Raw genomic sequence first — 25002 nt, forward strand, 5'->3', positions numbered from 1 at the left:
TTCCCTTCTGTTTGCCGATACGTTTTTTCTCTCTGATTAGTGTTAATAGAGGATGGTTGCCCAGTTGTATACCACTTCACTACCAACTACCACTATAATAATGGCGTTTAGCCTCCGCAGATGCCTGGTGCCAATCTTTAGAGTTGACGCCGCATAGAAGTCCTACGCGTCTGTGAGGATAGAGCCCTACCAGTAATAAATTCCGATGATGAAGACGGCACACACTCCCAGCTCCCGAGCCATCGGAATTAACAAATGAAAAGTGAAATCCCTCAATTTATATGTACATAAGACTCACCTGACCTGGCCGGGAATCGAACCCGGGACGTCTGCGTACGAGGCAGACTCACTGTCCCTACACCGCGTAGCCGCCTCCATAGCGTAATGGCTAGTGTTATTAGCTGCCGTCCTCGGGGGGCCGAGTTCGACTCCCGGAAGTGTCAGAAATTAAAAAAACTGGCAGGAGGGCTGGTATGTGATCGAAATGGTACCTGCAGCTCACCTCCATCGGGGGGAGGACACGAGTTTACTTCTACTTCGGTCGGGCTGAGTGGCTCACACGGTTGCGGCGCTGGCCTTCTGACCCCAACTTGGCAGGTTCGAATCTAGCTCAGTTCGGTGGTATTTGACGGTGCTCAAATACATCAACCTCGTGTTAGCACATTTTTCCAACAGGGATACCATGTTGATTACACCGGTTCTCGTCCGATCACCGTAGTTAAGCAACATTGGGCGTGGTCAGTACTTGGATGGTTGACCGCTTGGGAACACCACGTGCCGTTGGCTCAGTTCCCTTTTTCCGGCTCCGCGGTGTAGGAGTAGCGTGCCTACATCTTGCCCGGAGGCCCTGGTTCAGGGATTTTTAATTGCATCTGAGGGCTGTTCCGAGTCCACTCAGCCTACGTGATTACAATAGGGGAGCTATCTGACGGTGAGATGGCGGACCCGGTCTAGAACGTTAAGGATAACGGCCGAGAGGATTCGTCGTGCTGACCACACGACACCTCGTAATCTGCAGGCCTTAGGCCGAGCAGTGATCGCTTGGTAGGCCATGGCCTTTCGGGGCTGTTGCGCCATCGGAGCTCACCATTGTTCTTTAGCCCTTCCATCTTTCTGCTCAGAATTGTGATAAATAAATAATCCTAATACTGCCGGGATGAATGAATGAATGAATAGAATTAGCTACTCCTTCTTCTTAATCTGTTTACCCTCCAGGGTCCGTTTTTCCCTCGGGCTCAGCGAGGGATCCCACCTCTACCTCCTGGAACTTCAGACTCTGGGTCGAGATACAGCTGGGAGCATGGTCAGTACCTCGCCCACGCGGCCTCACCTGCTGTGCTGAACAGGGGCCTTGAGGGGAGATGGGAAGATCGGAAGGAACAGACAAGCAAGAGGGAAGGAAGAGGCCGTGGCCTCATGTTAGGTACCATCCCAGCATTTGTCTGCAGGGGAAGTGGGAAATCACGGAAAACCACTTCCAGGATGCCTGAGGTGGGAATCAAACCCACCTCTACTCAGTTGACCTCCCGAGGCTAAGTGGACCCCGTTCCAGCCCTCGTACCACTTTTCAAATTTCGTGGCAGAGCCGAGAATCGAACCCGGGCCTCCGGGGCTGGCAGCTAATCACACTAACCACTACACCACAGAAGCGGACGAATCAGATACTCCACTCTCACATAACTGTTCACATCGTGATAATAGCTACGAACTATGATTTACATGGAAACCGAACTACAAAGAACTGATTTTTCATTTTAAATCGTTACATAATTACAATGCCCGTAATTTGAACCCCGAAACCATTTTCGATATCACTCGGCTATCTCACCCGGTTAGGAATTCACCGACAAGACAAATAATGCTCGATTGTGTTCTAGCTCCTCGACATGAGATTAATATGCCGTTGCAGTGAATGGCAGGCTCGTTACCCAGCTGCAAGCAAATGAGCATCCATTTCAGATCAGTATTTCCTTGTAAGTGCGACAAAAAAAAATCTCTCATTAACGATGTCACATAAATCCGCTGCTAGGATCTTCTGTACAGTCTGCGGACCATCGATATTGCTGGCGTCAAGTTATCGCTCACGGATGCGGATATTCACGAAGATAGTGTCTTGGCGGATACAGACTGTATGCTAGTCCGCATAAATTTGCTACATACATACATTATCATTATAGACTGCTATGCCTTTCAGCGTTCAGTCTGCAAGCCTCTGTGAGTTTACTAAACGTCGCCACAATCCTCGATTTGCAACTAGTGTTGTGGCCTCATTTAGTTCTATACCTCTTATCTTTAAATCGTTAGAAACCGAGTCTAACCATCATCGTCTTGGTCTACCTCTACTTCTCTTACCCTGCATAGCAGAGTCCATTATTCTCCTAGGTAACCTATTCTCTTCCATTCGTCTCACATGACCCCACCACCGAAGCCGGTTTATGCGTACAGCTTCATCCATCGAGTTCATTCCTAAATTAGCCTTTATCTCCTCATTCCAAGTACCCTCCTGCCATTGTTCCCACCTGTTTGTACCAGCAATCATTCTTGCTACTTTAATGTCTGTTACTTCTAATTTATGAATAAGATATCCTGAGTCCACCCAGCTTTCGCTCCCGTAAAGCAAAGCTAATAATTTCTAAATATTGACTTTTATTTTTTTTCACTCAGGTATACTCTTTATTTTTGCTTGTGGTTAGGCCGCCCATGATAGTGGTATGATAGAATGGTGATATATAAAGAGCCTTGACTCCATGAAGCCGCAAATCTGACCTAAACCTAACTGGCTCCTGTCCGCAATTAGTGGAAGGAAGGAACAGAGGCCGATAAGTCGGTAGTTGTCGCAAGAGGAAATCTCATATAAACCTGTGACTGTAGGGGTTCTGGTGCCAGGTATCAGGCCTATTGCATTATGTTAACAGTACCATGGATGTAATATACTGTAGTTAAATATTCACAATACCCGCGGATAACAATTCGCGGAAGTGTGGATACGGATATTATTTTGTATATCCGCGCGAACTTTATGATATACTGTGGTATATGCGATATTTATCTGTTGGAATTGGATTAACCTTGGCATTGGCCAGTATTGTGATGACGGGCGGCATATTACTTGAGCTGCGAATGCAGAGACGCCTTTCCCTTTTTTTTTTTTTGTGTAGATGGGTACTGTACCGGGAATGTCTACGGCCTGGCACATTGTATTTTTAATTTGCGATATATTTGCGATATGAAGGTGATAGCACTTGAAGTCAGCGTGCAAAGCGAAGCTATGTGAGTGAGAGAGAGAACGCTACGTCACAGGCGATGATGTAATCTCCACGTGCTGCCAGCTAACCAATCTAGAAAATGCTAGAACATTTTTTTATATCTGCAAAAACCTAAAGCCCATATTTTAAATGTAAACTGGCCAAAGTTTCAAGAAAATCGACCTACAGATTTCCAGGTATATAAGAGCCTCGACATGACCGGTATAATCAGTTGCAATCTACAACTCGACTATGACGGATAGTACGGTCGCCGTGTGCAGGTGTAGAACCTGAAACTCTCTCGCGTTACGCGAAGTTAGTCGTCGAACTTATAAAATTTCTGCAGTGCTACGGACTTAGAAAAACTTCAGCGTGTACTATGACGATACTTATAAAATTTCTGCAGTGCTACGGACTTAGAAAAACTTCAGCGTGTACTATGACGATACTTATAAAATTTATGCAGTGCTACGGAGTTAGAAAAGATCCGGCGTGTAATATTTCCGATAACTTATAAAATTTCTGTAGTGCTATGGACTTGGAAAACTACAGCGTGTGCTAAGTCGAACTCTAATATTTTCGGTGACATCTCCGAACTTAGTAAAATTTCAGCGTGTGCGAGAACGAGTGTTTGACATTGGCAGTGACTTATCGGAACTTAGAATATTTCTAGAACTCGGAACTTAGCAATTGTCGCAGCCGACTGGGGACAATTTTCCCAAATGTGACTTATATTTGAACAGTGATACCAAATAACTTAATAAATCTTAAGGATATTTTATGGTATTTTCATTAAATATTGACCCAAGTGTAGTAAAATAACACTTAATACCCCCTTAATATTTGTGTTAGTAATAACTAGAAACAGTTAAACACATCTTGCGTGTGTAGGACATGGGCTGAACTTATATTTGACATTCCCATAAGTTTTGAACTTCAGGTTTCATTTTGAACCCAGTACAACGTGTTCCGATTGCCAGAAACATTATTCTCTTGTGTAAATAGTCTGAATTATATGAACAGTGTTTTTAAAAACTCGTATTAAGTAGTGTGACTACTTAAAACTGTGGAAACTTCGAACTGTGATGTGTGTTTCAATATCATAAATGTTTCAGACTGTGCTTTAATTCATTCAAAAGCCATAGTTATATCTAAGTGTGATTACTGCTTCGAAGTAGACTGTGATTCAAAGTGCATATAACAAACTGCGATTCAAAGTGCAATTCTGAGTACTGTTTACCAATGACTTGCTAATATGAAATTAATCAGATAGTGCTATTTTTAGCACTCACAATCAATCGTCAATTGAATTTTCTCGTGTGTCTTCACAATTAAGTGGCACCAGAAATCTTGACCAAGTGTTTAATCCTCATATCAACTTAACAACTGACTCGACGTAGGAGATGGTACGTGGTTTGACGTGGGATATGGTACGTGGTACAGCGTGGGAAATGGAACGTGGTACAACGTGGGATATGGTACATGGTAGAACGTGGTGCTGACAACATCGATGGAGTTGCGGATGCTGTTCGTAGAACCACATTCCCCAGTTCCAGCGTCATAAACATTCAGGTGATATGAGTGCATTTAGCATTAAGTTTTCAAACTATTAAAAGCAGTGATCATTTTGAAACCTTTCATAGCACTAAACATTTACGAACTTACTGAAGAAGCACTTTATGTATTTCCAAGTCATTCTTTTCAAGTGCTACTTTATTATTGTTGCTATTTGCTTTACGTCGCATCGACACAGATAGGTCTTATGGCGACGATGGGATAGAGACGGGCTAGGAGTGGGAAGGAAGCGGCCGTGGCCTTAAGTAAGGTACAGCCTGGTGTGAAATGGGAAACCACGGAAAACCATCCTCAAGGCTGCCGACAGTGGGGTTCGAACCTATTATCTCCCGAATACTGGATACTAGCCGCAATTAAGCGACTGCAGCCATCGAGCTCGGTGGTGCTGCTGTAACTAATTACAAGTGCCGATTTACTTTCAAGTGACATTTAATTTCAAGTGATAATTAACTTAACGTGATAATTTAAACAGGCTTTAGGTGCTTTAAAGTCATTTAATATTAAAGTTATTCAAATAATATTGTGAAGTGCATAACTTAGAAAATACTGTAGGCATTATCAGTGAATGATTTAAAGAAACTGTAGGTCTTACATGAGAATAATCTATAAAGACTATCTATAAAGTGCTTATTCCAGAAAGTTCTAGAGACTCATGAAACGATATTTAATTTCGAATTTTATGAAGAAAAGTGGTTCATTTTTAAATTTCATTTATTGCAAGAATTTTCAGAATTCAAATTTTGGTTCAAGTGTTTAAGAAAAAACATGGCAGAATATATTTCCAATTAATTTCTTTTTTGCTATGGGCTTTACGTCGCACCGACACAGATAGGTCTTATGGCGACGATAGGATAGGAAAGGCCTAGGAGTTGTAAGGAAGCGGCCGTGGCCTTAATCAAGGTACAGCCCCAGCATTTGCTTGGTGTGAAAATGGGAAACCACGGAAAACCATTTTCAGGGCTGCCGATAGTGGGATTCGAACCTACTATCTCCCGGATGCAAGCTCACAGCCGCGCGCTTCTACGCGCACGGCCAACTCGCCCGGTCAATTAATTTCTCAGTTTACATGCGAGATAATAAGAAGGTTATTTATGTGCCTAGTCATTTGAATAAATTTTAATTTTGCAAAATAACATCTATTATTTCGCTCTGCGAACTCCTTTCCTGTACTGGCTCCTAAGAATCGATCACTATCTGAGACCTTTCCCATGCTCCTTATCCCAACAATTTTCCTGGTACAGTACGGAGCCACGGTGTTACAATAAGGCGGAAAAGTAATTCAACAAAGTTAAGTCTGGTGTACCTTGATTCATTATCCTCTGACTGTCCATGTTTACGTTACAGTGAAGCGGAGTTCAACCAATCGGAGAGCATTTCTAACAAAATTAATATTACTGTACGCTAAAGTGTCATTTTCCGTTCTCTTTTGAGTACGGAAAGAAGACAATTACCTTATAGCACGAAAAAAAAATATTTTTCGGCTGCTGGCAAGGCGCAGGAAGAAATATCAATTTTCGAAGACATGTAATTAGAAAGACGAAGTTTACTCTGTATCTTGCTAAATATTTGGCTCCTGGAAGATCCAACTCAAGGGGTATATTTGCAGTGCTTTTATTCGTTTATTCATTTCGCAACAACAACAATAACGTAAAGCTATTGTGTCGGTTCGATGTTCAGTTCACGACAGAAAGTGAAATATATAATTTTCATCCTGAATTCTGAATTAAAATACTCTATTCTTCATCTCAGAGTAACTGGAATATAACATAAATGTCTTCTCTTAGTTATCCCTCTTGCTGTGTCTTCTGCTCACATTGATATTTCCAATGTCACCTCTCAAAAAAAAGGTGACATTTCAATATTGCTGCTCGCGTCGTTTTTATTTTTAATCACTTGCGTTTGGCAGATGTCGAATATTCTTCTACTATATTCAGCTGGTAGAGGGTTATTCAAACTGCATCGTAATATGGTATGAAGAATATGAATGTTCGCGTATTTTTGACGAAATAATATTCCTGTTAATTGTGCCGTATCCCATGAAGTTGATACCAATTACTGAACGTCGTTACACTTAGCCTCCTCATTTTAATGTTAAAAACATTTCTTATCAGACAAATTAGGGGTCCCCATACTACGAAAAACGTAAAATTAAGCAATTTCCTCAATTGTGCCGAAAGTTGAAGGGCTAAAGGTCCCGGAACGGTTTCAAATTGTAAGTCTTCGATAACTCTATCCAAATAAAAATATCATAAATCACTTCTGACCTAAATGCAGCCCCGAAAAACAGGCTAAAATCGATTGTTCCTTTAATCGCTTTCTTTATGATTCAAATTAACTTATTTACATAATTCATTCTGTAATGTGTCACTTTGTTCAATACTTTCAGGTGATTATCGAATTTCTGAAAAAGGCCACACCAAATGTAATTATAAGGGCTTAAGTAAAACACTACATTGACTCACATTAGCGCTCGTAGTGCTAGAAAAAGCTAAACTGCTAATCTAATCGACCGGATAACGATGGTTAAGAAAAAGGATGGTAGTTTTTAAGAATGAATAAGTAATATATTCTTATATCTTAATATATTATATTTACCTAAAATTCGAAGCTCATATCCCATGGATGTTTTCAACATTTTGCCTGAAGAGCTGGAAGTGTGGGAAGTTGTTAACTGTTTCTATCCTTGGTGGTTTCTTGTACCTACAAGGAGTCTTTGAAGTGGTAAGCCAATGATCATCTTCATCTCGTCTATCAGCTAACTTTTCATTCCAGCAAGTCTTCTACTTTCATCTTTTCCTTCTATCACCAATTTCTCCAGGTTCCTGCCAATCCTTCGAGCACTGTGGCCGAAGAAACGAAGGATTCTTTGATTAACACTGAAGAAAGGCATTCGGTGATATTACGCTGGGCGATAATGCAATAATTAGTTTCTTCTCTCCTGCGCTTAAGCAGCATTTTTCGCCAACAACACATCTCAAAAGCATCAATACGAAGGATATCTCGTAATAATATTTCTTTTACGCCCCACGCACTTCTTTTGATCCCCTGTGAGTGGGGGTGATAGAATAACACCCACGGTACCCCCTGCCTGTCGTAAGAGGCGACTAAAATGGATCTCAGGGGCTCTTGTCTTGGACGCGTGGTTCGGCGACCAACGAGTCCTTATCTGAGTCTTGGCAATGCTTCCACTTAATTGTGTCAGTGTCCTCAATTTCATCTACCCTATTCGAACTCCCTTGGTCAACTTTTGTTCTTTTCCGAACTTCCTGGTATTAGAGAACTCAAGGCCTAAGAATTCTTCCATTTTCATGCCCTTCGTGGCCCTTTTTTCCTTGGCCGATACCTTCATTTTTCGAATTGTCTGATCCCTTCCATTTTCCTTTAATTGCCTAGTTGTACTTCATCTACCACCACTAGTTTTGACGGTTTTCGGAGACGTCGAGGTGCCGGAATTTTGTCCCACAGGAGTTCTTTTTACGTGCCAGTAAATCTACTGACACGAGGCTCATGTATTTGAGTACGTTCAAATACCGCCAGACTGAGCCAGGATCAAACCTACGAAGTTGGGGTCGGAAGGCCCGTACCTCAACCGTCTGAGCCACTTAGCCCGGCAAAGGTTACTTTTAACCACAAGAGTAGTGGTGGAGATGACTGTTTTCATGTGAAGTAGCAATCGGGCAACCATGATCTATTAACACTAACCAGAAGGAAAAATGAAGAGGTCCGACACATCGAAGATTGGAGATATCAGTAAAAGAAATGGGAGGGTCGCGAAGGGCATGAAAATGAAGGACTCCCCAGGCCTCGAATTCTCTAAAACCTTGAAGTTCGGAAAAGACCAAGTTTTGACCAAAGGAAGACGGATAGGATAGATTAAAGTCAGGATCCTGGGACTAGTAAGTGGAAGCAATCCCTCTTATAACAATAATCACCACAAATACCACCTGTTGCCTTCTGATCGATGAACAAGTCAATACAAAAACAATCAAAGAGCTGCACGGTTTATCGTCCAGTTTTTATCACAATATATATTTTAAATAGCCGAGCACTTCTGTTTGATCAGCAATTGATTTTAAAGTAGAACTTGCCGCGCGACTCAGTGTTAGGTCGGTAGATGCAGAGTGGATCTCGGCCCACAAGTGGCCACGGCTGGTCCGTGGTCCAACAGCTCTGCACTCTGACCGGCCAACCGAGCAGAGGAGGAGTGGCCACGGTTCTATCGTGGCTCTACGCCTCAGCATTCGAGAGACGGAACAGGGCTAGCCCAAACCGTCAGTTGTCCTGAGAATGATTTTCCGTGGTTTTCCATTCCCCTGCACTAAGGCGAATGCCGGGACAGTTCCTAGTATACCTCACGGCCGTCAACCCTCTCATCTCCTCCGAGTATCTCCTACACCGTAACAAATCTCCCGGCCTGAGAGACGGCGGCACCGTCTAAGAGGCCCGCCTCCCCCTTCAGGGGAGGAATGAAAACATTTTAATAGTAGTAGCCAATTTTACATCCGTATGAGATTTCAACTTTACTCATGTTGTGTAAATGTTATTGATAGATAATTTGCTTTACGTCGAACCTACACAGGTAGGTCTTATGGCGATGATGGAGTAGAAAGGGGCTAGGGAAACCATCTTCAGAGCTGCCGAAAGTGGGGTTCGAAGCCACTATATCCCGAATGCAAGCTCACAGCTGCACGCCCCAAACCACACGGCCAACTCTCTCGGTGGGAAAAATTTGGAATGCATTCACCACTTGCCGGGATAGACAGTTATTACTGTGTCACCCAATATATTGGAGGACATTCACACTGGAAATATTTACTGGGGCGTGATTTACCACCATTTTGGATTTGATTAGTCCCCATTACGTAATACTCTGCTAGTAATGAAACTAGTTGGTTGCGATATACAGTCGAAACAAACAGCTCTGTCTACATTAACATTTATATATCTGCATGCGCTTCAAGTTAAACACGCGACCTCAGCATCCATGTAATAATAATAATAATAATAATAATAATAATAATAATAATAATAATAATAATAATAATAATAACCATACCTGGATGAATGGATCCAAGTTAACGAACTAGATACCGAGCTCGATAGCTTCAGTCGCTTAAGTGCGGCCAGTATCCAGTATTCGGGAGATAGTAGGTTCGAACCCCACTGTCGGCAGTCCTGTAAATGGTTTTCCGTGGTTTTCCATTTTCACACCAGGCAAATGCTGGGGCTGTACCTTAATTAAGGCCACGGCCGCTTCCTTCCCACTCCTAGCCCTTTTCTGTCTCATCGTCGCCATAAGACCTATCTGTGTCGGTGCGACGTAAAACAACTGGCAAAGAAAAACGAACTAGATAAAGACTAAACGGACAAACAAGGTAAGAGCCAGAAAATTAGATTTGGCCTACAAGCTAACACAGATCAGGTGTAACAAACGGACAAAATCCGACATTATAACTCAGTAACAAAACCGAGGTCCGCCTCTGAGGTGTAATGGTTAGTTTGATTAGCTGCCACCCCCGGAGACTCGGATTCGATTCCCGGCTCTGCCACGAAATTTGAGAAGTGGTACGAGAGCAGGAACGGGGTCCACTGAGCCTCCGGAGATCAAATGAGTAGAGGTGGGTCCGTGGTTTCCCACTTCTCCTCCAGAAAAAGGCCGGGATGGTACCTAACTTAAGGCCACGGCCGCTTCCTTCCCTCTTCCTTTTCTATCCCTACCAACCTTCCCATCCTCCACAAGGCCCCGGTTCAGCATAGCAGGTGAGGACGCCTGGGCGAGGTACTGGTTATTCTCCCCAGTTGTATCCCAGGACCCAATGTCTCAGAATCCAGGACTCTGCCCTTGAAGCAGTAGAGGTGGGATACGTCGCTGAGTTCGAGGGAAAAAACCAACCCTGGAGGTTAAACAGATAAAGAAGAAGGAAACCGAGCCGGGCTGAGTGGCTCAGACGGTTCCGACGCTGGCCTTCTGAGCCCAAATTGGCATGTTCGATCCTGGCTCAAGCCGGTGGTATTTGAAGGTACTCAAATACGTCAATCTCTCGTCGGTAGATTTACTGGTACGTAAAAGAACTCCTGTGTGATTAACTTCCGGCACCTAGGCCTCTCCGAAAATCGTAGAAGTAATTAGTGAGACGTAAAGCAAATAACATTATTATTATTATTATTATTATTATTATTATTATTATTATTATTATTATTATTATTATTATTAATAATACAACCGGAAGGTTTGTATGCTTCAGAATGTCTTATCTTAAATTTTTAAAAAGGGTAGCAGCTAGAAGGAAGATTCTGAGAAAAATTCTGGGACCGCAGAGGTCTCCTGATGGGGCTTGGAAAATGAGGAGCTCTACAAGTACACTGAAATGATCACGGATACATTGCGGAAACGAAGTTGAAATTCTGCGGATATCTTGTAAGAATAGATGACAAACGGCTGACCAAAACGATCTTCAGATATCATCATTAGATTAAAGTCACCTCCAAGTAGGCAGAAGAGGTCATGAGAGATGCTGGAGAAGTTGGAATTACACTGGAGACGATCCACAATAGAAGAGAGTTCAGAAGAAGTGTAGAGAGTCTAAAATCCTTTGAAGAGATACCACTAAAACGGAGATCAAAGCGGATCATCTTCGAAGAGGAGAGCAAGATGAAATACAAAATTCCGGCACCTCGGCGTCTCTGAAAACCGTCAAAAGTAGTTATTTGGACGTACAAATAACAAAATTATTTTTATTAAAAAGGTTAAAGGACGAATAGGAGCGAGTACCTTCCATTTCAAAATCTCGAAAATAGGACGTTTCTTCTGTCAAAGTTGATAGTTGAAATTTTGCTATTTATAAGACACAAGAAGGTACATGCGTGAAAAAATGTAACAAGGGAGTTGAAAGAATGTAGAGGTCCACGAAAGGGAAGAAACAAAAGGACAAGAATCCGTAAGTTCTATGCAAAATTCATAAAATAAGAAAGCTAGACCTGTCCATTTATATACTTACAGAATGCCAAAATGATGCTGTTTGCCTCTCATGCAAGATGCTCTTTGACACCGGATACCAATCAGTCCCACCAGAAACTATATAATACGTTCTTTCTTGAGAGAGAGAACCCGAACTGGATAGCTACCTTGCATAAGTGTTACCGTGAAGATGCAGCCTCATGATCAGAATAATACTGACATCAAATTTAAATAAAAATATCTACTATTTTATGAGTATTTTTTCATACTTATAGTCCAGGTAGTAGGAGATTTTACCTAGAGGAACTCATGATAGTTCTGTAAATAGACTTACTTTATGGTTCTGGGTCGCTCAATCCGAAATTTCTACTTCCCGCCAAAAATTCTCCCGCAACTCTCCGAAATTTTGAAAAATCCCCCAAATATATCCTTCATTTAAATCGATTTTTGTGTGTGTTTTCGGAAATGAATGTGCAGGAATACGGAAAGTAGACAACATTTTTAACAATAACGGTCCGATGACATTTGGACGTAGGACGAACCAGGGGTTGCATGCAATCCGCTGAACATGCACCGCGGGGCTGCATGCGCAACTCCACTAGCCACTCCCGTAGTTTACATTCTCTCTCTCGTCTCCACCCTCTACCTTTTACTTCAAAACTTTGCTCCCCCCCGCCCCCCACACACACACGCATACTCAATCCTCCTATGTTTCAACATCTACCTCTACCTCTTCCTGAAAAAGACAAATGCCGGGTGAGTGGTTTAGACTAGTGATGGGATATTCGAATACTTTTAATAATCGAATAACCTCCATCCGATTATTTAGATAATCGAATAAAATAATCGAATGAGTTTCAAATAACATTCAGTTGTATCACATAGAATGTTCAGATGCGTCATGAATCAATTGTTTGGTGCAAGTGTGTCGGATGGATAATCGATCGAAATAAGCGAATAGTTGAACTCTTATGAAAAATAAGAAATACGCCATTTTCCAAACGGTGAAACTAAATGAGTGAATCAACTGTCTTAATAACATCACTTTTCATTCGGTTATTGAGAAAACATTCACTATTAAATTGCCCCATTCATTCGAATGCAGTTCCGAATCGATAATCGAAAAAATATTCGAATGGAAAAAATATTCACTATTCGCTTGCCTCATTCATTGGAATGGAGTTTCGAATGAATAATCGAAAAAATAATCGTGTGGAAAATATATTCACTTTCCGATTGCTTCATTCATTCGAATGAATAATCGAAAAATAATCGAATGAGATATATGATCGAATAATCGAATAAAATAGAATAATCGAGTAAGCGATTATTTTGTATTCGATTATCCCATCATTAGTTCAGACGGTTGAATCGCAAGCCTTCTGACCCCAACTTGGCAGGTTCGTTCCTGGCTCAGTCCGATTGTATTCGAAGGAGCTGAAATACGTCAACCTCGCATCGGTAGATTTAATGGGACGTAAAATAACTCCTGCAGACTAAATTACGGCACCTCGGCGTCTCCGAAAACCGCCAAAACAATAATATTATTATTTATGAGGTATTTTTTGGGCTTATGCCGTGTAATTAATTGTAAACACACTCTACGCGTTTCGAAAGGAACCTTGCCTTTCTTCATCAGGAGACAACAGAGAAATGAAACGACGTATTAAAGGTTGCTAGGAGAAAGCAAAAGGGACGCCATTTCAACCCCATGCTAGCGACAACGAATGGCAACAAAAAAGTATTACTCTCCAATGGTTCTGATAATAGGTAGCCATGATTCACTGAGGTTGTAGCCTGTATCGCGGTTGAAATTATCTGGACTGCTTTCTCCTAGCAACCTTTAACACGTCGTTTAATTTCTCTGTTGTCTCGTGATGAAAAAGGCAAGATTCCTTTCGAATCGCGTAGAGTGTGTTTACAAATGATTACACGACATAAGCCCAAAATATACCTCATGAGTAGTTACACGGCCGTGAAAGTCTAAATGATAATAATAATAATATTATTTTTGATATAAAAAGATAAACGGACGAAGAGGAGGGAAGCACCTTCCATTTAAAAATCTTGGAAATAGGACGTGTCTTCTGTCAAAGTTCATGGATGAAAGTTTGAAATTGACGTTCAAAACCAAGAAGATACGTAAGTGAAAAAACTGTTAAAAGGTAGTTGAAACATGATTTAATAATACTGAGCCCAGGATTTTGCTCAAGTCTAGTCGAAAAAGAAAACAAAGGAGAACAGAGACGCATTTGTTGTTTGTATTATTTATTTCATCTGTACAGGCCAGGACCCTTATTTTCAGGGAAACTGAAAACATATTCCCTTAAAATTAGGAACATAGACAAAAAAAGAAGCTGAACTTTTCTTACGTGGTAGATTTGAAAAAAATAAACTTTCCCACACTAAAATATTGAAAGAATCCGCAGTTCTAGTCCTTCAGTCAACCAGCTCAATGTTGGAAGCATCCTAGGGATATGAGCTACGAATTTCAGGTAAATAAAATATTATAAAGTATGAAAACGTATTCTTTATTTATTCCTAAAAATTGCAATCCTTTTGTTAATCATCGTTATCCGGTCGATTAGATGAGCAGTTTGCCTTTTTCTACCACCACGAGCGTTAATGTGAGTTATGCAGAGTTTTACTTAAGCCCTTATAACTACATTTGGTGTGGAATTTTTTCAAAAAATCACAAAACGCCTGAGGGTATGGAACCAAGAAGCACATTACAGAAGGAGAAAGAATTATGTAAATAAATTAATTTGGCTAGGATTTGAATCCAAAAAACGTGTAAAGAAACAAATGATTTTTTTGCTATTTGCCTTACGTCGCATCGACACAGATAGGTCTTATGGCAACGATGGGATAGGAAAGGCATAGGAGTGGAAACGAAACGGCCGTGACCTTAATTAAGGCATAGCCTGATGTGATAATGGGAAACCACGGGAAATCATCTTCAGGGCTACCGACAGTGGGATTCGAACCCACTATCTCCCGGATTCAAGCTCACGGCTGCGCGACTCTAACTGCACTGCCAACTCGCCAGGTGCAAGTGATTTTAAGGCGGTTCTTCCTGATCTGCATTTAGGCCGGAAGTATTTTTTTAGTTCGATAGAGCAATTCAAGGCTCGCAATTTGAAACATTTTCAGGCTCATTAGCCCTTCAACTTTCGTAGCATGGGGCCCCTACTTTGTTTGCTAAGATACGTTTTCAACATTAAAAAGAAATAGGATGAAGAGGCTATGAAAAATCTGTGTCTGATTTTCGGGAATCTTCCTTACTTGATTGCGATTCGATATGCAGTTCAGGTATGGTAAGCACGTATTTTGATAACCTCAAAAGGACAGACGCTATGAAAGAAGAATCTGTCCAGTCTGCCTACGTGTCAATTTTAAAGTTCTGTTAAATCTACCAGATGGCAGAGAAAATAATATATGTTAGTTAATCTACGGGAAACGAGACTCAGCTAGGAGTCCAGTGGCCTTCCACCCACACTCACACGTCAAGCAAACCCTAATGTGTCACCAGAGATGTTTTACATGCCAGAATCGTACGACACGGCCTGTCCTTCAGAAAGCCGACTGCAGTATCTCTGACGGGTTCGAACCCCGCGATCTTTGAATACGCAGGTCTGCACTCTAGCAGTGACTCAAAGGAGTTTATTAACACTAAGAAAGATATTCTACCCACATCTAAAAGATATTTCTTTTTGCTGCTGTTCACTTTGTGGACCATGCCTCATTGCGGTGAATGGAATATAACGCAGGAGGAAATATTTGCTCAATATCTGTGTATAAAAGCTATGAATTCTCTGATAAAAGTTTTAATTGTACATCTACGTCTCATAAGAATTTCCTACAAACTGTACTCTGTTTTTTTAGACTTTGCCGTTTGAAGTGTTAAATTTCTTTCTCACTTTGTGCACAAAACATGAAAATTGAAGTGTCTCAGAAAATATTAACCCTTTTATGGTGGAGGCGGCAGAATATATCCAGGGCATCCCCTCTTTGTTGTAAAAGGTAACTACAGGTTCCCCTAATTGAATCTGGCATTGCTTCCAATTAATTGTGCTACTCTCGCCGTATTCATCTTTCTTATCCGACATGACATGCAACATGACTTATCTTTAATTCAGACCTGGCTTACTACCAACCGACTAAGAATTAATCATAATAAAAATAATTATATCATATTTCACAAACCATTATGTACATTTCCTCTGGACATCAGCTTAAGTTTCTATGACCAAGTGATACCTCGAGTTCAATCAACCTAATTTCTAGGACTTAGCATAGATGAGTCGCTAACTTGGGAGAATCACATCACAATGCTGTGTGATAGAATAACTCCTGCTATTGGTGTACTCAGCCGATTAAAATACAAAGTTTCTCGTGGACTGTTGAAGAGTACTTATCATGCACTAATTGAAAGCCACCTGAATTACATGATTCATATCTGGGCATGTTGCAGTAAAGAACAATTTGAAACGATCAGTATCTTACAGAAAAGAGCACTGAAAATACTCTTCAACTTACCCACCTTAACACCAACCATACAGGTCTACCAGTATTGTAATGTGCTGTCACTAGATGGTCTTCGTGAAAAAGCTTCAGCTATTATGTTGTATAAATTGAAAAATGGACAAACTCATTCGAACACACTTTGCAACTTGAATTCTGATATACATTCATACAGTACAAGAGGATCTACTAAAATTCACTGTAAATCATCAAAGTCTACTAAGTATGGCACTAATTCTTTATGGCATTTCTCTGTAAAGTTTTTCAATAGCCTTTCTCAGCATATTCGAGAAGCCGCTAAATTAGCTATTTTTAAAACCAAGCTTGTTAATTTTCTAAAAGTAAAAATGCCAAGCCTATAGAGTACTGATTTAGTATACTATATCACTGCTGTTCATATTTGATTTCTATCACTATGATACCTGATTATTATTATTATTATGATTATTATTATTATTATTATTATTATTATTCATTGTACATTATAATATATTTTTGTCCTAGAAGCTGATATTCTCAAATCTCATTATTATTATTATTATTATTATTATTATTATTATTATTATTATTATTATTATTATTATTATTATTATTATTATTCATTGTACAGTATATTATATTTTTGTCCTAGAAGCTGATGTTCTCAAGTCTCCTCTTTGTTGTCAAATGTAATTAATTGTACTGCACCATTATGAGCCTTGGCTCAGGTGCCTCTTTTGAAATAAATAAAAAAAAAATACCTTGATCAACTCTTGTTCTTTTCGAACTCCGACGCTAACAAGTTTACAAGGCCTCTGCCCGGGTGCACAATTCTCGGTAAATATCAGGCGTTACGAAACCGTGGTTAAACTCTTACCGTGGTATTGCTATATAACCTGTGCACCTTAACCTTTGGTTACGAAACCATGGTAAAAATCTTACTGTGACATTGTCATATAACCTGTGCACCTTAACCTTTGGTTACGAAACCATAGTAAAGCTCTCACAGTGGTATTGTGATGTAACCTGTGCACCTTAACCTTTGGTTACGAAACCATGGTAAAACTCTTACTGTGACATTGTCATATAACCTGTGCACCTTAACCTTTGGTTACGAAACCATGGTAAAACTCTTATTGTGGCTTTGTCATATAACCTGTGCACCTTAACCTTTGGTTACGAAACCATGGCAAAACTCTTATTGTGGCTTTGTCATATAACCTGTGCACCTTAACCTTTGGTTACGAAACCATGGTAAAACTCTTACTGTGACATTGTCATATAACCTGTGCACCTTAACCTTTGGTTACGAAACCATGGTAAAACTCTTATTGTGGCTTTGTCATATAACCTGTGCACCTTAACCTTTGGTTACGAAACCATGGTAAAACTCTTACCGTGGTATTGTCATATAACCTGTGCACCTTAACCTTTGGTTACGAAAGCATGGTAAAACTCTTACTGTGACATTGTCATATAACCTGTGCACCTTAACCTTTGGTTACGAAACCATGGTAAAACTCTTACTGTGACATTGTCATATAACCTGTGCACCTTAACCTTTGGTTACGAAACCATGGTAAAACTCTTACTGTGACATTGTCATATAACCTGTGCACCTTAACCTTTGGTTACGAAACCATGGTAAAACACTTACTGTGACATTGTGATGTAACCTGTGCACCTTAACCTTTGGTTACGAAACCACAGTATAACTCTTACCGTGGTATTGCTATATAACCTGTGCACCTTAACCTTTGGTTACGAAACCACAGTATAACTCTTACCGTGGTATTGCTATATAACCTGTGCACCTTAACCTTTGGTTACGAAACCATAGTATAACTCTTACCGTGGTATTGTCATTAACCTATTGCACGGTTGCTAATCCTTGGTTTCGAAACCGCGGTTTCTTGACGCTCGTTTTTCTCGTTGTTATTCCCCTGAGAAGTAATTCAAAGTAGTATTCAGAAGGCAGTGAAGAGTTCGACAGTCACTTATCTCTAATTTATCCAGTTCTCAGTTGTTTACGTTCTGTCTTAAATCCTCCGCTGTCTTTTTATTTCTAGGACGAATATTATTTAAATTATTTTACACTTGTATAAATAAAGTGTTATAATCATTTTTCTCCTCGTCAGCATCATTGTGGTCTTTTTTGTCACATCTTCTATTAAGGTACAACCCGTCATTCCTAAGATAAATTGGTTTTGTTTCGTTAGGTTAGTTTAGGTTAGGTTATCAGCCGATATGGAAAAGGAAGGGCGAACGAGAACGCCAAATTTTAGTGAATTTGAAACTGAAATGTTTCCTGATTTACTGTACATTACTTCTTGGTGAAACAGGATTATTTCTATGAGATGGAAACTCGAGTTGGTCAACTATTAACTGTAACAAGGACGCCACAGTCTCTTTGTTAATCATACTCAAGATATTGTGCATATACACTGACTGACAGAGCAAATGCAACACCAAGAAGGAGTGGTCAGAACTTTATGCCAATTGCAGGGTAGACTGACGTTACTGAGGTATGCTCATGATGTGAAATGCGCCGCTGTGCTGCGCACGTAGCGAACGATAAATGGGACACGGCGTTGGCGAATGGCCCACTTCGTACCGTGATTTCTCAGCCGACAGTCATTGTAGAACGTGTTGTCGTGTGCCACAGGACACGTGTATAGCTAAGAATGCCAGGCCGCCGTCAACGGAGGCATTTCCAGCAGACAGACGACTTTACGAGGGGTATGGTGATCGGGCTGAGAAGGGCAGGTTGGTCGCTTCGTCAAATCGCAGCCGATACCCATAGGGATGTGTCCACGGTGCAGCGCCTGTGGCGAAGATGGTTGGCGCAGGGACATGTGGCACGTGCGAGGGGTCCAGGCGCAGCCCGAGTGACGTCAGCACGCGAGGATCGGCGTATCCGCCGCCAAGCGGTGGCAGCCCCGCACGCCACGTCAACCGCCATTCTTCAGCATGTGCAAGACACCCTGGCTGTTCCAATATCGACCAGAACAATTTCCCGTCGATTGGTTGAAGGAGGCCTGCACTCCCGGCGTCCGCTCAGAAGACTACCATTGACTCCACAGCATAGACGTGCACGCCTGGCATCGTGCCGGGCTAGAGCGACTTGGATGAGGGAATGGCGGAACGTCGTGTTCTCCGATGAGTCACGCTTCTGTTCTGTCAGTGATAGTCACCGCAGACGAGTGTGGCGTCGGCGTGGAGAAAGGTCAAATCCGGCAGTAACTGTGGAGCGCCATACCGCTAGACAACGCGGCATCATGGTTTGGGGCGCTATTGCGTATGATTCCACGTCACCTCTAGTGCGTATTCAAGGCACGTTAAATGCCCACCGCTACGTGCAGCATGTGCTGCGGCCGGTGGCACTCCCGTACCTTCAGGGGCTGCCCAATGCTCTGTTTCAGCAGGATAATGCCCACCCACACACTGCTCGCATCTCCCAACAGGCTCTACGAGGTGTACAGATGCTTCCGTGGCCAGCGTACTCTCCGGATCTCTCACCAATCGAACACGTGTGGGATCTCATTGGACGCCGTTTGCAAACTCTGCCCCAGCCTCGTACGGACGACCAACTGTGGCAAATGGTTGACAGAGAATGGAGAACCATCCCTCAGGACACCATCCGCACTCTTATTGACTCTGTACCTCGACGTGTTTCTGCGTGCATCGCCGCTCGCGGTGGTCCTACATCCTACTGAGTCGATGCCGTGCGCATTGTGTAACCTGCATATCGGTTTGAAATAAACATCAATTATTCGTCCGTGCCGTCTCTGTTTTTTCCCCAACTTTCATCCCTTTCGAACCACTCCTCCTTGGTGTTGCATTTGCTCTGTCAGTCAGTGTACGATGTGTGGAGCCAAATCAACGGTACGTGGTTAAGTGTAAAAGAGGGCCACGAGCCCTAAATTAGCCATTGCTTAAGTCAAATAAATAAATAAATATATAAATAAATAAATAAATAAATAAATAAATAGATAGATAAATAAATAAATAAATAAATAAATAAATCCACTTTAAAGATAACATCACGGCACTTTGGTGCACGCAATGTGAGGTTATACCGCTCACTCACGACCGGCTAAAATTTAACAGCGGTAAAACGTCACAAATTTCAAAACCGGGCTTGATGCAACAGAAATTCAACTTAACCGTGGTAAGCTATCCGTTTTACAACGGCTAAGTCGTCACCGAGGTTGACGAACCCGGGCAATAGAGTGTATTTCATTACCGAACGAGCTGACCGTCAGCAGCTGTGAGCTTACATTCGGGAATAATGGGTCTGAATTCCACAGTCGGTAGCCCTGAAGATGGTTTCCCGTGGTTTCCCATTTCGACACCAGGCAAATTCTGGGGCTGTATCTTAATGAAGGCCACGGCCGCTAACTTCCCAATCATAGCCTTTTCCTATCCTCCCGTCACCGAAGATCTTCGATTTGTTCGAGCGACGTTTAACAGGTTGCAAAGAAAAAGGTCTTTCATTTTCACGCGCTTCGCAGCCCTTGTCTTTTTTTTACCGATACCTTGATTCTTCTCTATTTTCTCTTCATATTAGCGTTAAAAGGGCGTAGTTTCCCAGTTGTAAGTCCTCTTAAAACAATTAATCACCAGAGTCTAACTTCACACAATAAGCGAGTGTTGACATCAAATTGTTTCTGTTGCTGTCTACGGTACGTGACCCAGTTTAATATGCAGTGCAGCTCCAGATGTCAAGAAGGGAACTGAATTACTCTTGACTCGTGCTCACCGACCAAAAGCACATTCAAGATAGCTAACGTATTTAAAATGGAAGGTTTAATAAATAGCCTTCAAAACCAACAACACATTACAAAACCACATTAGCAAACGCAAGCTAAAGCTGGGAATATTCTTTAGAAAGAAAGAGGTAATTCTGTCAACCAAACGTGTTATTTTACGACTATGTTACAGGGTTTTCATAAATTTCGTATTCCACGTTCAACAGAAATTGGAAAATTATTTCTTGTGTTGGCGAGACATCTAACTTGTATGTGTGTTCAGTCTTCGGCCTGATGGCTGGTTGGATCCTCAACAGCTCCATAAACTAGCTGTCATAGATGGCCTAGGCATCACTGAAGAGGCATACTAGGGGAATCTTATATGAAATCTTACCTTATAAAAATTCTGGTAATGGGTTCCGTAATCTTACCTTATAAGAGATGCTGGTAATATGCTCCTTCTTGGGTTATACAGGCATTATATCAGATAACTGACTAATGTGCGTGAGTTCTGTTACTGTAATCTTTCTGATTTCATTCGTAACGTTTTCTTTCAATTCCCTTATTGTGTGTGGGGATTTGTTCGATACACTTTTCTTTCAGTTTACGCCACAAGTAAAAATCACACACTGTTAGATCTGGAGAACGGGAGGGAAATACACCGGCACTGATCACTCTGTCTTCAAACTTCCGAGATTGTAATAAGGAAAACTTCTGCTGTATGAGCAGGGACTGAATCTTGTTGAAACCTCTCACGCGATGTTTCTTCTTCCGTTAACGGATGGAATAATGGGATCAAAATATCACCTTCGTACCTCTCTGCATTTTAATGTCGTCTCGAAAACAGTAGGCCCAATTATTCGTATTGCACTAACAGGACACTAAACACTAATTTTTCTACCATAATGACGGACATCATTAACACCATTAGGATTTTCTGCACACCAATATTGAGAGTTATGAATGTTCACACGACCATTAAGATGAAACCAGAAGTTTTACATACGAAAATACGGCGTTGCAACCATAACTGTCCCACCAAGTTAACAGCTGAGATTCAGACTGGCGACTGATGCTTGCCAGGTCGAACACGTTCAGGCTGCTTGCAAGGTCGAGAACTATACGCGCGCCTCTCATACTGCAGCTGTTGTATCCCAGAGTACAAACACCGTGCGTTTCGTCTGGGTTTGTAGTGGAGACCCAGTAAAACCATTTACTTACACAATCATACGTCATTCACTCGGGCAGTTCTATATTTTAGGAAAGAATCTCGGCAAGTAGATCTGAACTCTTCAAATTTGTAGATGTTCTGATATTCACTGGAATAGAGTTGCACAGTCCGGCACCGGCACTTGGAAAGTCCGATTTAAAGGGAGAAAGAAGATAATATAATTGGATGAAACAGCATGAAGGTCTCTCCTGAACGAATGGCGGAATGTAATTAAAATGAAGGCTAATGTCACTTCAGTAAGAACTGTGCCTGGTAGATCTCTGGTTAGTAACCTCTGTACCGGGCGAGTTGGCCGTGCGCGTAGAGGCGCGCGGCTGTGAGCTTGCATCCGGGAGATAGTAGGTTCGAATCCCACTATCGGCAGCCCTGAAAATGGTTTTCCGTGGTTTCCCATTTTCACACCAGACAAATGCTGGGGCTGTACCTTAATTAAGGCCACGGCCGCTTCCTTCCAACTCCTAGGCCTTTCCTATCCCATCGTCGCCACAAGACCTATCTGTGTCGGTGCGACGTAAAGCCCCTAGCAAAAAAAAAAAATAAGTAACCTCTGTCGGCGTTGTCAGAGAAAAAAGAAACACGAGTTCACGACCTGGAATCATGCTCGCATAGTGAAGTAGTAAGGAATTATCGGCACAATTCAGTATGGTCTTTAATCACAGATGAACTTCAGAGAAAATGTAATACCATTTTTGAAGAACACCATGTCATATCATCAGATAATAATCTTCTTTCTTTCTTAATCTGTTTACCCTCATGAGTTGGGTTTTCCCTCGGACTCAGCGAGGGATCCCACCTCTACCGTCTCCAGGGCAGTGTTCAGGAGCGTACCTCGTCCAGGCGGCTTCACCTGTTATGCTGAACAGGGGCCTTGTGGGGGATGGGAAGATCGGGAGGGATACACAAGGAAGAGAGAAGGAAGCGGCCCCAGCCTTAAGTTAGGCACCATCCCGGTATTTGCCCGGAGGAGAAGTGGGAAACCACGGAAAACCACTTCGAGGATGGCTGAGGAGGGAATCGAACCCCGCTCTACTCAGTTGACCTCTCGAGGCTGTATGGACCCCGTTCCAGCCCTCGTACGACTTTTCAAATTTCGTGGCAGAGCCGGGAATCGAACCCGGGCCTCTAAGGGTGGCAGTTAATCACACGGGCCACTAAACCACAGAGGCGGCAGTATATTTCGACAAAAATATATCCTATCTAAAAGAGACTGATTTGACAATGCTGATGCTTGGAGTACGTGGTATGGTACCAGTATTCTTCATAAAATTCTTGCCAAATATGCAACACAAGGTATTGTATTTAATGTAATCCGTAGTTCAATGAGAATCATAAAATCCACCTATACAATTAGTAACACCCAGTACTATACAATGTACGAGGGATAATCAAAAACTAAGGTTACATAGTCGATATTATTGGAGTTGCCTGTGTTATAGAGAAATTAGTAGTGCGCGGTAACTCTAATACATGCCACTGGCAACTGTGCATAGCTTCAGCCGCACGCCACTTATAGCGCTAGATGTAGGTATACACAAATGTCGACTCGTTTGGAAAACTCGTCTCGCGAAGAAATCCGCTCAGCTTTTCGACTTCTGTGGGCGAAACATGTAACCGCGGCTGAAATTCAGCGGCAGCTGGTAGAGGTTTACGGAGAGACTGTAATGTCTCGTCAGCGTGTCGCAGAATGGTGTCGAGAGTTTGCGGCCGGTAGAGGAAACGTCACCGTCGAGGATGGCAGTGGCCGACGCAGCACGGCGTCAACATATTTGTACACAGCTCGCGTGGAGGAGCTGATTCAGGACTACAGGAGCATCACGTTACGGCATATGACGAGGCGTGAAACACTTCGTGGCAAGGGTGGGGGGTATATTCATACTCATCCCACGAAACGAGAAGTGCCTAAACGATATGAAGACTATGTCGAAAAATAACTTAATGTATGTACAATCACTTGGCTGTATTGGTTGTGGGAAATAAAATGTACATGTTTCACTGCAGGATTTACTTTATGATCAACCTTCGTATTTGTACGGACAGTAATTTTACAGCAATGTAGGGCTATATTCTAACAGTTCACTTTATCTATACAATCAACGACAAATCAATGTCAACCCTTTAGCTGCTACTATAACATCTGCAGTACACCAGTGCTCCCACGTCTGTTTTTCCTGGAACCCAGGACACATCGGTTCTCCTGGAAATGTAAAGGCAGATTTCCTCGCAAATGCAGTCTCCTCGTTCAACATAGAAAGTACTGTACCCGTAAAAATGTGTTCATATCTTTAAGGCGCTTGATATTAAATTAACGAGCATGATTCTTAACCTAGGGAGTGGCTTTATCATTGGAGCTGGTACAGAGAGAGGTATAGTCATCAATTTTATAGATTCTTTTGATAAATTGAGTTTATTGATCATCAAAAGCAAGTTCATATCACCTTCGTACAGCAGCGTGGAAGTGTCGTGGCTGGTTGGTACCTCCAAGTCCTGGGATGGTGCTGGACATCGACTGGGCAGGGACCACACCTGCTCGGATGAGGAGTTCTGGAATGTCTCGAGGTTCTGGAAATGTCTCGACGTTCTGGAAGTCTCGACGTTCTGGAATGTCTCGAAGATGTGAAAATTCCAAAGCCATTATACCACCAGGTTAGAAAATCCTGCTGCTACAAACGGTTCCTTAACTTCATTCACCAAAAAAAGCTAAGTCATCTCTGTACAGGCCATGAAGGCCCTGGGAGTGGT

At 41.9% G+C, this 25002-nt stretch overlaps 1 protein-coding gene and 1 pseudogene across 1 annotated transcript in view; one reads left to right on the forward strand and one right to left on the reverse strand.

Annotated features, from left to right (window-relative positions):
• LOC136876074 (dipeptidase 1) overlaps positions 1–25002 on the reverse strand; it is a 535571-nt gene that overhangs the window by 490986 nt on the left and 19583 nt on the right. The window lies entirely within an intron of this gene.
• On the forward strand, positions 668–786 carry LOC136876641 (5S ribosomal RNA; annotated as a pseudogene).

The sequence above is a fragment of the Anabrus simplex genome, chromosome 6 (assembly GCF_040414725.1).
Source record: "Anabrus simplex isolate iqAnaSimp1 chromosome 6, ASM4041472v1, whole genome shotgun sequence".
NCBI lineage: Eukaryota > Metazoa > Arthropoda > Insecta > Orthoptera > Tettigoniidae > Anabrus > Anabrus simplex.